This window comes from Myodes glareolus, chromosome 2, assembly GCF_982192425.1.
Source record: "Myodes glareolus chromosome 2, mMyoGla1.1, whole genome shotgun sequence".
NCBI lineage: Eukaryota > Metazoa > Chordata > Mammalia > Rodentia > Cricetidae > Myodes > Myodes glareolus.
In genome coordinates, this window is record NC_142027.1 from 13,906,904 (window position 1) to 13,920,110 (window position 13,207).

Here is a 13,207-nt window from a genome sequence, read left to right on the forward strand (position 1 = left end):
TACTATTTAGCAAAGCTGCTAAAGTCTAAAGAGAAAGTTCTAGAGCCGAAGGGAAAGCAATGCACCCAACAAAAGTTGTGCTATGGACTAGGGGATGTAGTGTAATTTAAAAGTTAGTGTTTAAGCCAGGAGGTTGTGGCACATGTCTTTAATTGGAGCACTCTGGAGGCAGAGGTACGCAGATCTCTATGAGTCTGAAACCAGCCTAGTCTACAAGAGCTAGTTCAAGGACAGGCTCCAAAGCTACAGAGAAAAACTGTCTTGAACAACCAAAACAAACAAACAAACAAACAAACAAGCAATAACAACAACAAAAAGCTGTTAGTGTTTAAGAGATAGGGCAAAGCTCAGGTCAGGAGAACCTGCTTTGCATGAAGAAGACCACAACTCTACCCGAGAAGGCTGAAAAATGAAATTGTTTAGATTCGTTATAACTAGACCTCATTGACATGAGGTGTTCAAGATCCGATCCTTAAAGTTTCAAGGAAAACAACAGTTATTTCAATCAACATGTGTCCAATCCAACTCCTTTCAGTCAACTTTATTAATGTGTTTCTAAAAAAGAAACAATTGACCAATTCTTGGGAAACTAATGAATTTGTTGACAACAACTGATTTCAAAGTCATTCCAATTCAATTGTTAGCCAAATGGCAGAGAGTTATCCAAATATCTTGGAATTTTAGGATTTGAGGGAAAGTCTGGAAAATTTGATCGAACTTTTATACTTTCTTTATACTCTTCTTTTTTTTGAGAAAGGAATTTTATTAAATTATAAAAGTTTCCATTTCCGCCCCTCCTCCCAACACCCTCCCACTCCCCCTACTCCCTCTCCTCCTGCCTCTCCATCCCTAAGAGCAGTCAGGGTTTCCTGCCCTGTGGGAAGTTCAAGTTCCTCCCCCCTCCCTCTAGGTCCAGGAAGGTGAGTGTCCAGACAGACTGGATCCCCAAAATCCAGTATATGCAGAGGAAACAAGTCCCAGTGTCATTGTCAATGGCTTTTCAGAAAGACTCCAGGCCAGCCACATTCAGAGAATCTGGTTGGATCGCGTCCTCGTTCAGTCCCAGTCCAACTGGCCTTGGTAAACTCTCATTAGATCAGTCCCCTTGTATCAGTGGGTGATCGCATCCCTCACAGTTCTGATTTCCCTTTTCATTTTCTTCCTCCTTTTGCTCCTCATTTGGACCTTGGTGGGCTCAGTCTGGTGCTCCAATGTGGGTCTCCGTCTGTATCGCCATCCATCGTCGGATGAAAGTTCCCTCTGGTCTTGCCTTCTTTGCTCATGTTCTTTCCTTCTGCTTCTCCTTTGGACCTAGGGAGTTAAGTCCAGTGTTCCAATGTGGGTCTCTGTCTCTAACTTCATCCATCGCCAGATGAAGGTTCTATGGTGATAAGCAAAATATTCATCGGTATGGTTATGGGTATACACATTAGAGTTTTACTCAGAGGTAAAAAAACAATGACATCTTGAATTTTGCATGCAAATGGATGGAAATAGAAAACACTTTACTGAGTGAGGTAAGCGAGACCCAAAAAGAGGAATATGGTATGTATTCACTCATAAGTGGATTCTAACCATAATTAAAGGTCTTTGAGCCTATTATTCGTGATCCTAGAGAAGCTAAATAAGAAGGTGAACCTGATGAAAATCATGTAGCTATCCTCCTGGAGATTGGAAATAGACAAGAGTCCCAGGTAACCTCGGGTACATGGGGGGGTGGGAGGGTTGTTGGAAGGGGAGAGGGTTAGAGAAAAGGGAGTAGGGAAGGAATGGGGAAAGCTTGGTGAACTGGGATGGGGGGGAGGGAAGAAGGATGGATATGGAATCTTTATACTCTTCTTAACCCTTAAAATAATGAGTAGTTTTGGTAGGTGTCAAATTCTTAGGATGATTAGTTTTTTTAACCATGCATGCACATGTGTTTTAATTAACTTTAACACCTTCAAGGTTGCTATATTTATGAATATAATACCAGTATTACATATGACCACTACTCTTTTTCATGATCTATAACTTTGGTTCTGGTTACAATTCATAGTAGTTCATCCTATGTAACTGTTATTCTTTTGAGTTGATAACTCAGACATTTTCCTTTGTATGTAATAGTTGAGCTTTGCTTGATAAGAGTTTCTTTGGAAATGTTCATTGCACGATTTCCTATAAATAATAATCCTTTAAGAACAGATTTAAAATAGTGTTGACAGGGGTTTCTGTCCTGTCCAATTCCATAGTCATTGATTCCCAAAGAAACATACAGAGGTCTACATTAATTATAAACTGGTTGGTCTATTAGCTCAGGCTTCTTACTAACTAACTTTTACATCTTAAATTAACTAATAATTCTTGTCTGTGGTATCTATGTGGCTTGGTACCTTTATCAGTGAGGTGTTCTCATCTTGCTTCCTCTGTGTCTGGGTGATGATTACAGACTGAGCTTTTCCTCTTCCCCAGAATTCTCCTAGTCTGGTCACCCCACCTATATTTCCTGCCTGGCTACTGGCCAATCAGCATTTTATTAAACCAGTACAAGCAGCAAATCTTTACAGGGTACCAGACCATTGTTTCAAGGTAAAATAGTAAAGTGGAAACACAGATTTACTTCATTTTATACTATTAAAATTAAAAAACAACTTCATATGGTTGTAGTTACCTTGCCATGTATGTTTCTGACTGTAAATATAAAATTTATAAAGTTTCTGGAGGCTAAATTTTTGAAGAAGTTAACCAATTTGTGAAACAAAGAATATTTTCATCACAAAATGAAAATACAAACATATTTACCTGGCTTTTTTGGAATGTCAAATGTTCTTAGTATTATCTGTATATTTGCTACTTTCCCACATTTTAATATAATTGCTCTACAGAAGCTAATATATATATACACATAAAATCTTACAATAAAGATGGTGGGTTCAAGTTATGATATCAAGGGAAATTTTATTTATGTCCCTCACTGATTATATCTGTGACTTTATGCAGTTTATCTTTTTTGTGCTTACCATTGTTTTTCTGGAAAATTATTATTTTCATAGGGTTTGATGATTAAATGAGATGACATGTATTTGGCATGTGTCTAATAGCAACAGTTGGATACTGATAATGATGTCACAGCTAACTGAGCCAGGCATGGTCTCAGAGTCCTGCAGAACTAGTGTCCATGAAAGAGAGGGAACAGCAGTAGTTGAGATCAGGAGCTGGAGTCAGGCTGAGCTGCACGGAAAGAACAAGAGAAAAGAAAGCTAAGTAAACTTATACATATTTGTTACTATTATTTTCCCCTAGCTGGTGGCTCTATTTTGGAGGTTTCTATCAACTATAAGATGTATGACTTGACAGAAAAAGTAGGTCCCCGAGGGTGTATCCTTGGAGAGAAAGTGTGTCTTGACCAGGACTTCCTCCATCTTACTGCTGTTTTGCTATCACTTCTTGTTGGCCACAAGAAGGGAATAGTACCTGTCACATGGTCCTGCTGTCATGATAGTCTGCTCCACCATGAACCAGGGCAGACAGTGACAATGACTAGAAAGTGAGTCCTCTGGAACCAAAAGCTAAGATATAATTTTCCTCTCTATAGTTACTATCTTAGGTATTTTGGTTAAAGCTACAAATGCATGCCTGCAAGGCTTTGGCTAAGTAGATCTGGGCTTCAAATTTAGTGGTATTAAAGAGAAATTGAGACAGAAGCCAAAGCCCTGAAGCTAAAGATGGGGAGTATGTTTCAGGCTCTCGTAACATTAGCTAGATCATCAAGAAGATACAGACTGTTTGACTCCATTTTCCACCACAAGAGACTGCGTAGTTTACAAAAATGGAAGTTGGTTTTTGCTGCTTCTGGTTATAGATGGTGAGAACGCTTAGCTCACAGCCCTGGCAACTACTTGATGCCTGCTGAGGACTGAATACTGCTTCCATCCGTGGCGTAAAATAGGCTGGCACATGCATGCTTCAGACAGTGCAAAATTCAAGGAGCATACCCGCTGTATAACATTCTGCTATTCCAGAATTGGTGCACAACTCAGACTCCACCAAATGACCATAAATACTTCTCAAGAACACAACTCTTGTAATTACCATAAAGACCCCCAAATCTGCCAGTATTCTCAAACTGTGAATGTGATCTGAAGAATTTTCAGGCTCACATTGCCCCCAGAAAGAAAGCCAGCTTGTCCTGAAGGTGATTTCATCTAGTTCTGAAAGAACTTCATAAATATTTTTGCATCCACAAACATGTCCCTCGAAAGCCCCTGAATACAAAAGAAAACCAACTGCTATGAGCAAGGGGCAGCAGGACAAGAAGCAACAATAAATACTGATCATTGCAGGCTGCAAGTTATATAATTCTAGATCACAAAAAGTAGCAAGCCATACTCTGACAGAAATAAGAGACAAAGGAGTATTTAGAAAATGTGAAAGAAACAAACGTAAAACATAAAGGTGAGTGATTCAACAGCATATTTATCTTAGAAAACAATCGCATTTTTTGAAATGTACAAAACAATAAAACCCCAGAGGGTTGATAATAAAATATAGTTAAAATGACTCTCATTGAAGGCAAAGAATTGCAGAGTAAGCGATAGAATACTATTGTCAATGCGCGCCTCTAACAGAAAAACAATTAGAACCAGTGGCAGCGCCAGCCTGGATACGCGGAGAGCTGCTTAGTCTTACTGTAGCTTGGTATACCATGCTTTGTTGATTTTTATGGGAGATGTGTCCTTTCCTGAACAGAGTTGGAGGAGCAGTGGATTAGGAGGTAGGAACTGAGTGGGAGACTGGTAGAGGGAAAGGCTGGTAGGAGAGGGGGGAGGGGAAAACTGCAGCTGGGATGTAAAACAACTAAATAAGTGAGTAAATAAATAGACAACAATCAAACAAAAACAAACAAATGAAAAACCCGGAAGACAGAAAAAATTTAGAGGGAAAAGAAGGAAGAAAAAAGCTGATCTTAAAAGAAACCCAATGCAAATCTTTTTATTAGAAAAAGTACACTTTAAAACATGGTGGTTGAGTCCTCACTTCTCTCTAGATGGCTTTATTCTGTGAGGTAGTAACCTTCTGTTGCCCTTTCTATGAGTTTTGAAATTTTGTTTTGTGCATGCAAAGCTGGGCAGTAACGGTGACACAAAGATGACCTGGGCTTTATGAGAGCCAGGAACAAACTGATAGCAGTGAAATACTTTCAGAGCTTTCTTCACTAAACCATATGGGCTTTCATCTTAGGGACAAAAACAAAAACACTGTAGGCAATATATTCAAACTTCATGAGAAAGCAGGCTCCTTGGTTTGTGTAGAAAACATTTCTTTATTGAAGAATAATTTATAAAATTGTACTGAATAACTGTAATTAGGATCTTTCTCTCTCTCTCTCTCTCTGTCTGTCTGTCTGTCTGTCTCTCTCTCTCTCTCTCTCTCTCTCTCTCTCTCTCTCACACACACACACACAATGATTGATATATGTAGATACTTTGTACTTCCTTAGAAGGAAACGTGAACCTGTTTGAAAGTTGTCTAGCATACCGTACGGAATCATCTGTTTTATTCTGTTTGTTTTGGCTCAGATGCTGTCGCAGATGTTCATGATTAGGGAATGAAAACATGAGAACTCTGCAGTACGTGGTTCACGGTGGAGTGCAGAAGGAAGGCAGGAAGTGAAGAAGCCCAGTAAACTTTACAAGTGAGTTTATATGTGCACTGGCCATGGGTTAGTAAGCACACATTAGCAACTTGTAAGGGCCTGGTTTCCTTTCAGGACACTGAGGCAAATTCCCTTAGTCCAGAAGAAGCTGTTGAGATAACTGAATAGTTGTTAATGGAAGGGGGTAGGGTTGCACTAGGGTGAAATGGCCTTCTAAGGGACATTTTGCAGGGTCTGGGAAAGATAAAATACACAACTGGCTCCTTATCGTTTTCCCAGGCCAGTATCCCTTCACTTCAACCTGGGGAATCTGGACCCTGAGGTTCTGTTCTGTCTTCACGTGGGAATTCTGCATGACCTTGTCAACTCTGAGAGCAGGATGAGAAACAGCCCAGAGCTCTCAGGAATGACCATGTTTTTGAAATTCTATAAATGGACTTTATGGTTAATAATTAAGCTCTCAAGTCTATCTAGTAAGTGAACAATGACACTACCAACTTTTAAATCTAATTCCTACACAGTTATAAACCCTGAGAAATTTGGTTCAATGTTTTCTTTATCCTGCTTATTAACAGACTTTATTGATTTTTTTTTACCCTGCATTCTTAAACAACTGTATACACAGGCAGAGAAATGATGACATATAACATTAACTCCTTATGCGCCAGTCTAACTTTCATGAACACACTTAGCCATTGTTTATACATTCACATTATTTCTGAAATTTTCTTAGCTTCTCTAAACTTTGTAGTCTCACCTCATTAGTCTATTTTCTTCTAATTCTATCAGCACACGACTTCTTTTTTTCTGAACACTTTTTCTTTAATCACTGAAGAATGTGACTTAACTGTGATAAGCTCTGAGGCCCTTTAAGTCTCTGCAAACCTCTGCAGTTATCAACCAAATACCTTGCAAAAAGTCTACTAAAATGTATGACCAGCTTATATCCTATTCAAATAAAACAACCCACAAACAATAATCCCCAAACAGCAATGTCTTTGCATTCAGGACTGATTTTTCTCTGGAGCAACCCTGGTCATAACATTTGTCATACAGAACTTTTCATTTAATAAAGTGCACAAGATAAGAAAGGCAACCGCTGTTGCTATGGGCTCCATGCCAGGACATAATACATTGTTATATGGAATGAGTCATTACTGTGGTTTACATTTAAGTGAATTCATGCTCTGAATCTCAAAACATACTTGGGGTCATGAAAATATTCATTTTCTTTTCAACTTGAACAGTTTGAAATCACCTACTTCCCTCGCTTTACCACTTCTGGGGCATTTCTCACATCCATTCTACACTCACCACTGTGCTGTCATCTCTCGGAAGTTATACTACAGCTTTAATTCATTTTCCTTGAAACACCACTTCAGAAAGGCTGATTACTCCTGAGCTCATGATGCTACTTCCCCCAATACATGAAAAGTATGTTCATATTTTATAATCAAAGTTTTAAAGTTTAAATGTGTTGTTTCCCAGTGGAAATCTTGACCAGTCTGAACAAGGGTTTAGTACACAAAATCATAAATAGTCACTAGATCAATGAATAACAGCTATTACTATTAGAAATGTCAGTGTAGTAAACATTGGACCGTCTTGATGCCTGTCCTGCTTATTTCTTTTTTTCTTTTTCTTTTCATTTCTTGCTTATTTTGTTCTGATTTATATACACTGTCACAAATATAATTTGTTGCCTAATTTCCACACAGAGTGAAAATATTTACATGTCTATCAATGCAAGCACACATAGGTTACTATGAATTTAAATGATAGATTTTCAAAATGTATAGTTGAGACATTTTAATTAATAAAGTTTTGTTTAGTATGTAACTTGCTAGTATCTTCAGTCCATGTGTTTAAGTAATTAAGTCAGGAAAAAAGAACAGAGAAATGGCTAAACTAGATAGAGACTTGAATTTACAGTGGATTTCTTTCTTATGACACTAAGATTTTTACAATCAGTTTGATTTTCCTACTGGTTCAGTCAATGCTATGCTGGAGGTGCTTATGTTGGGTACAAAAGTGCAGGGACTGGGTCTTGCTGGTTAGACATCTCAGACACATCTGGTTTGCTATGCTACCTTGGATTGACAGCACACAGGTCGGGTGCAAAACTTAAGCTTTGTGAGGACAGAAATTGATGCCTCTCTTAGTTACCAATGATCTGGAATATGTACACACAGGCTGCAACGTTATTAAATGATAGAACATGAATACTCCATCTAAATACCACATACCAGGACATTTATCACATTTATTGCATTTCATACATTATTAAGTTTATTCCTGAGGACCACAAAGGTGGTGTCCATAAAGGAAGGTATATTTGGGACTTTATTTCTGGTGCGTTCACTTAAAAAAATTACTTCAGCATGTTTTTTAGTTAACCATTTAGCATGACTGTCTGCCCTGTATATAATAACATCTGAATTCACAGATCAGTTTTCTACAAATCAGTTGTTATTTAAAAACATAGCTGGTAAATGCCTCTCTTTTGCAGAAGTCAATACAGAACTGTAGACTTGAGAAACAGTCAGGCAAAGCAGCACATCTGCATCGTGTGCTAAACAAAGGAGGGTCTATAGACTTAAAGTATGCCCTGGAAGACATCAGGGTGTCCACAGCACAGTACTGCCCTGGAATATGTTAGAGTGTGCACAGCACAGTAATGCGCTAAATGACAATATCCCAGAGAACAGTTTTGCTGTGCATGGCATAGCAAGAAAGAAACATACACGGGAGGCAGAGAGGATAATTGAATTCCCATCCCCTCACCTATTCCTTGCCATGCTCTCCTCATTTCTGGGAAAGTGAAAAGTCCAACCCACTGTAGAAAAAAATCAAACTCATATAGTAGAAACTCATGATAATGTGAAAACCAACCACAGATTTGCAACAGGAGGCAAATGCTATGCATGGGAGCCATGCATTAGATGAGGGAGAAACAGCTATGCTTTTGAGAGAATTACCGAATTTAGCATATAGAATTTGCTACACTGGAATTATGCATGGAATGTATTCCAATGAATGCATATTGTCTAACAGTAAAGTGTAAAATATAATTTCATTCAATAAGCTTTTGTTGTATGGCTAAACTTTTCTAAAAGACCATTAAAAACAGCCTGTGTTTTTTCTTTATGAGACAATAAAAAAGCAAATTTAGAAATACATATATCCTATTAACTGGTGACATGACAGGATTCACACACATCTATTCATAATAAATTCAGCATCCCCTTTCCTCTTATTTATTGCTGATTTTGACTTCTAACGCTCACTCCATGATTTAACATTCTACATATTTCCAAATGGGAAATTTGGTGATGCCTTATGATACCACCTAACATCCTGGTTGGCCTCACAGCATGGATTGGGATTTAAACAAAAAATTATTTATCTCCACTATATAATATTGATTGTAATTTTAACAAATTCAATAGTACACTAAGCACTCAACAGAAAATTGACTTCACTAATATGAAACCATTAAATAACTATAGAGATATATAAGTTAAATATATATAAGTTAAATATGAAATGAATAATGCAGGCAATCTTTTGATCAAAACATGGTATAATAGTAGATTTCCTAAAAACTTGGAAAGTATAAATGCATTTAAAGTTGCCTTTATCATTATGTGCTCATTTATTTATTTTGTAATACTTCTAATAAGCTATTGAATGTCTTTAGAAGGCAGCTCATATTTTATACTTCCTCAAAGCCAAATTTTACTCTCTATGTTGTCCTTTTATCCAAATTGGCCTTTAATGATACAATCATCAATAAACTTAATGAGTTTGCATTCCATAAATCATTAATTAATTTAATTTAGATTATTTTTTCTGAGTGGGACTGGAGTCCCATATGTTGATTAAGACTGAGAAAAACAAAGTAACTTGAACCTTAGGGAAGTAGTATGGGGGAAGCTTTTGACCCCAACTACAAATGAAAGAGATAAATCCTTTGCTGTGGTTTTAAGTAGTGTGGCGCCTAAACAGCATGATAAATGTGCTGACATTCACAGGGACCCTAGTTAGAGCCAAGATATCTTAATGCACTCCCTGGCATCTCAGAACACACAGCCTCTATATGAAGGACCCCTCAGTTAATGGTGAAATGCAGCAGACCATATGGGTCACAGCTTTCTTACAGCATCTGGAGAACTTTTGTTCTCATCATTTCTCTGCTCATCTTTCCTCCCACTTCTCTTCTCACTCATGCCTTCTGGTTACCATTTGCAAGAACAGAACAATAAAGATGTTTAGACCTAATTTTATGCTCATAACGAGGGTTCCTAAACAAAAGTAACTGGTGTCCTTCCTTCCATAACATGAATATATTCATTCACTCTTATGTTTATTTTCAGAGAAAATGGGTTGTGAACATAGGCATAATAGGTATATTAATTTCTTCTTAATATTGAACTTGAAAGCATTTATGACACAAAAATTTTAACTTTCAGAAATAATATTTAAAGAATAAAAATTGGGAGTTGGTGAGATGACTCAGTGGGTTAAGATGCTTGCTGCCAAGATTGGGGATGTAAGTTTGATTTTTGGAACCTATAAGGTGGAGTCAGAAAATTGACTCTTGACAATGGTTCTCTGGTGACTTGAGCACCATGAACTGGCCATTTCCCCCACCAATTAAATAAATTAATTGTATTAAATTTTTTAAAGAGGAAAAAATTAAAATCATTAATGCTTTTTGGAGGTCATTAAGATCCACAGCTATTTTAGTAAAGGATTTTAAGAAAAATAACTGAAAGACTCAGAGACTATAGTTGATTTTCATCTGGTTAAGAAGTGCATTGGCAATTAATAATGATGTATTAGGTATTCTTAGAATATTTTCTGTGTGAAAAATGTTGTTAATGGAACACAGCCAATAATTTTAATGGTAGATGTATCAGAATAGTTTTGAGGATTTTTATTTTAAAACTATTAAGCCAATTGGAAGCAAGTTAAGTCTCCATAAGATCTGTAATATGTTGAACTCATGTGGATTGAACACTGATCTTAAGTTCAAATGATACATTTTAATTCCATGTGAAAACACTAGCTTGGGAAAGTTCTGTTCCAAAGTTTAGTCTTCTCTCAAAGTAAAACTTATAATGGTTACTGTATCTGAATTTATTTTAAAATGTTTACCAAGTTGTAGCTTCATACATTTTTTTTAATCAAGCAAAATCTGAGTCCATATTTGTGAAAAAGATTTAATTAATAAGTTCATCCTATTGGTGAAAAAACCACATTTGTAAATCATAATTTTGTTGTATTTTATTTTAAAATTATTTTAGTTTAACTATGTTTTATTCAAAATATTAATACACTTAGAACAATTTTATATGTCCATGTTCAATGAAATTATTTCCATTTTATGATGTTTACTTTTATATTGAGCTATACATTTTTCTCTGCTTCCCTCCTTTCTTTTTTCCTCCCATTCAACCCTCTTCCATTGTCCCCATGCTCCCAACTTACTCAGGAGATCTTGTCTTTTTCTACTTCTCATGTAGATTAGATCCATGTATGTCCCTCTTAGGGTCCTCATTGTTGCCTAGGTTCTCTGAGATTATGAACTGCAGGCTGGTTTTCTTTGCTTTATGTCTAAAAGCCACTTATGAGTGAGTACATATGATATTTGTCTTTCTGAGTCTGTTTACCTCACTCAACATGATGTTTTCTACATCCATCTATTTGCCTACAAATTTCAAAATGTCATTATTGCTTTCTGCTGTGTAATACTACATTGTGTAAATGTACCACATTTTCCTTATCCATTTTTTCGTCGAGGGGTATTTGGGTTGTTTACAGGTTCTGACTATGACAAACAATGCTGCTATCAACATAGTTGAGCACATGTCCTTGTGGTATGATTGACCATCCTTTGAGTATATACCCAAAAGTGGTATTGCTGCATTCAGAGGCATTAGTGAATTAAAGTCATATGTAGAATAAAAGAAAAATATCATTAATTCCTTATGTGATAGATACCATATACTATAAATGGTTAGGTTATTTCTATTACGTTTATTCTGTGAGACAGTAAGTTTAAAATACCTATTATACTTAAATCTAAAACAACAGGATACACTTGAGAAATATGGCTTATTGTCTCAATTAAACAATACTGGAAGATTTGTTTGAATAATATTCCCAGGGTAAGAACAAAACTCTTGAGAACCCAATCTCGTTAGGGGCAATGTTTCTAAAAGCAGAAAAGTTTTCAATAATCCCTAAATATCTGTAAAACTCTTTAGACTTAATGTTGCAAATACAAACTGTTTTTCTTGTTATTAAAATCTTATATTGACATCATTATATAACTGTATCAAATGTTGTTTATTATATCAGAAGAGATTGCTTGCAATTTCCATTAACCCAATTTTCAAAACAGTATATGTTCACTTTAGAAATTTGCAATTGGACAGGAAAGGATAAAGTCAACAATTAAAGGGATACTTATAATCCCATTTAGTTATAATCATCTTAATTTAATTTTCATTTGTGTATTCACATAGGTATCTCTGTATATGAATATTTATACTAATTTATGTCTTTTTTCCATAGCCAAACTGTATCCAGTTTTATTAAAGACACTTTCCACAAAGAATGATAGTTTTACAGACAAGATACAAGCAGACAATCACTAACTGTATTCAAGAATTTCCATACTCTCTTCTTTCGATTCTACGAAAATCAGAAAACTTCTGAGAAACCCGATGAAACTTCATTCAGCTCTGAAAAGCTGGAGAGCGTAGAGTGAGGGCTGACATTTCACAATGCAGATGTTGTTTAGCAACTTTTCACAAGCTGACCCCGACTTTCAGGACATCAAAAGAAAACGGCAAACTTATCAATCTGAAGATCCACAGTCTTCTATAAAAGGAACCACTGCTCTTTTGAGGACACACAGCGATGTCACTGCAAAGTCCAGATTGCCCAATAGGCTGGCAAAACTAATTTGGGGGGATCATGTTCCAACAGGTCTCTTGTCTTAAAGGAGTTAAGTGTCTATTGATGGTACAGAATGATAGAAAAATGAATTTCGTTTTCCCACAAAAAGCATGTTGTGCCATGATGGACATGTAAGTCAACACCAGGATGTGTCTCCTGAGAGCCAAGAGAAGTCTTTCAAAATTATCAGGGAACGATGTTTTCCATCAAACATTATCAATCCAGTTTGGGAGACATTGTTCGTTGCACATGTTTCTTCCCACCCACCCCCATGCACCTAAACAATGAAGTGTTCTGTGTGCTAACATGATAGTTTTTAAAAAGTAAAACAAAATTCTGCATTTTTGTAAAACTTGGTAAAAATAGTATTACAGACTGTACAGACAACAGAAGCACATATCAAAAATGCCCACATTTCACTTGGCATCTCCAGGTCCTTCAACTTTTTTGCTCTCCATTTTCTGCAAGATAATTCGCATCCTCCCCTGCATCGCCGTTCCCATTCTTCCCCTTCGGTACCTTCTCTCCCTTCTTTGCAGGGGCCTTTTCAGGCTAACGCTCTGGCTTGGAGGAACAGGCTTAGCAAACAACCGTGTAGATCTT

The 13,207-nt window shown here is 36.7% G+C and overlaps 1 long non-coding RNA gene across 2 annotated transcripts in view; it reads left to right on the top strand.

Annotated features, from left to right (window-relative positions):
• The first annotated feature begins 5,582 nt into the window (after positions 1-5,582).
• LOC125392829 (uncharacterized) overlaps positions 5,583-13,207 on the top strand; it is a 36,729-nt gene continuing 29,104 nt past the window's right edge. For both annotated transcript variants that reach the window (XR_015000640.1, XR_015000639.1), the window contains exon 1: positions 5,583-5,674. This is a non-coding gene — a long non-coding RNA (uncharacterized LOC125392829). The remainder of the gene's footprint in view (positions 5,675-13,207) is intronic.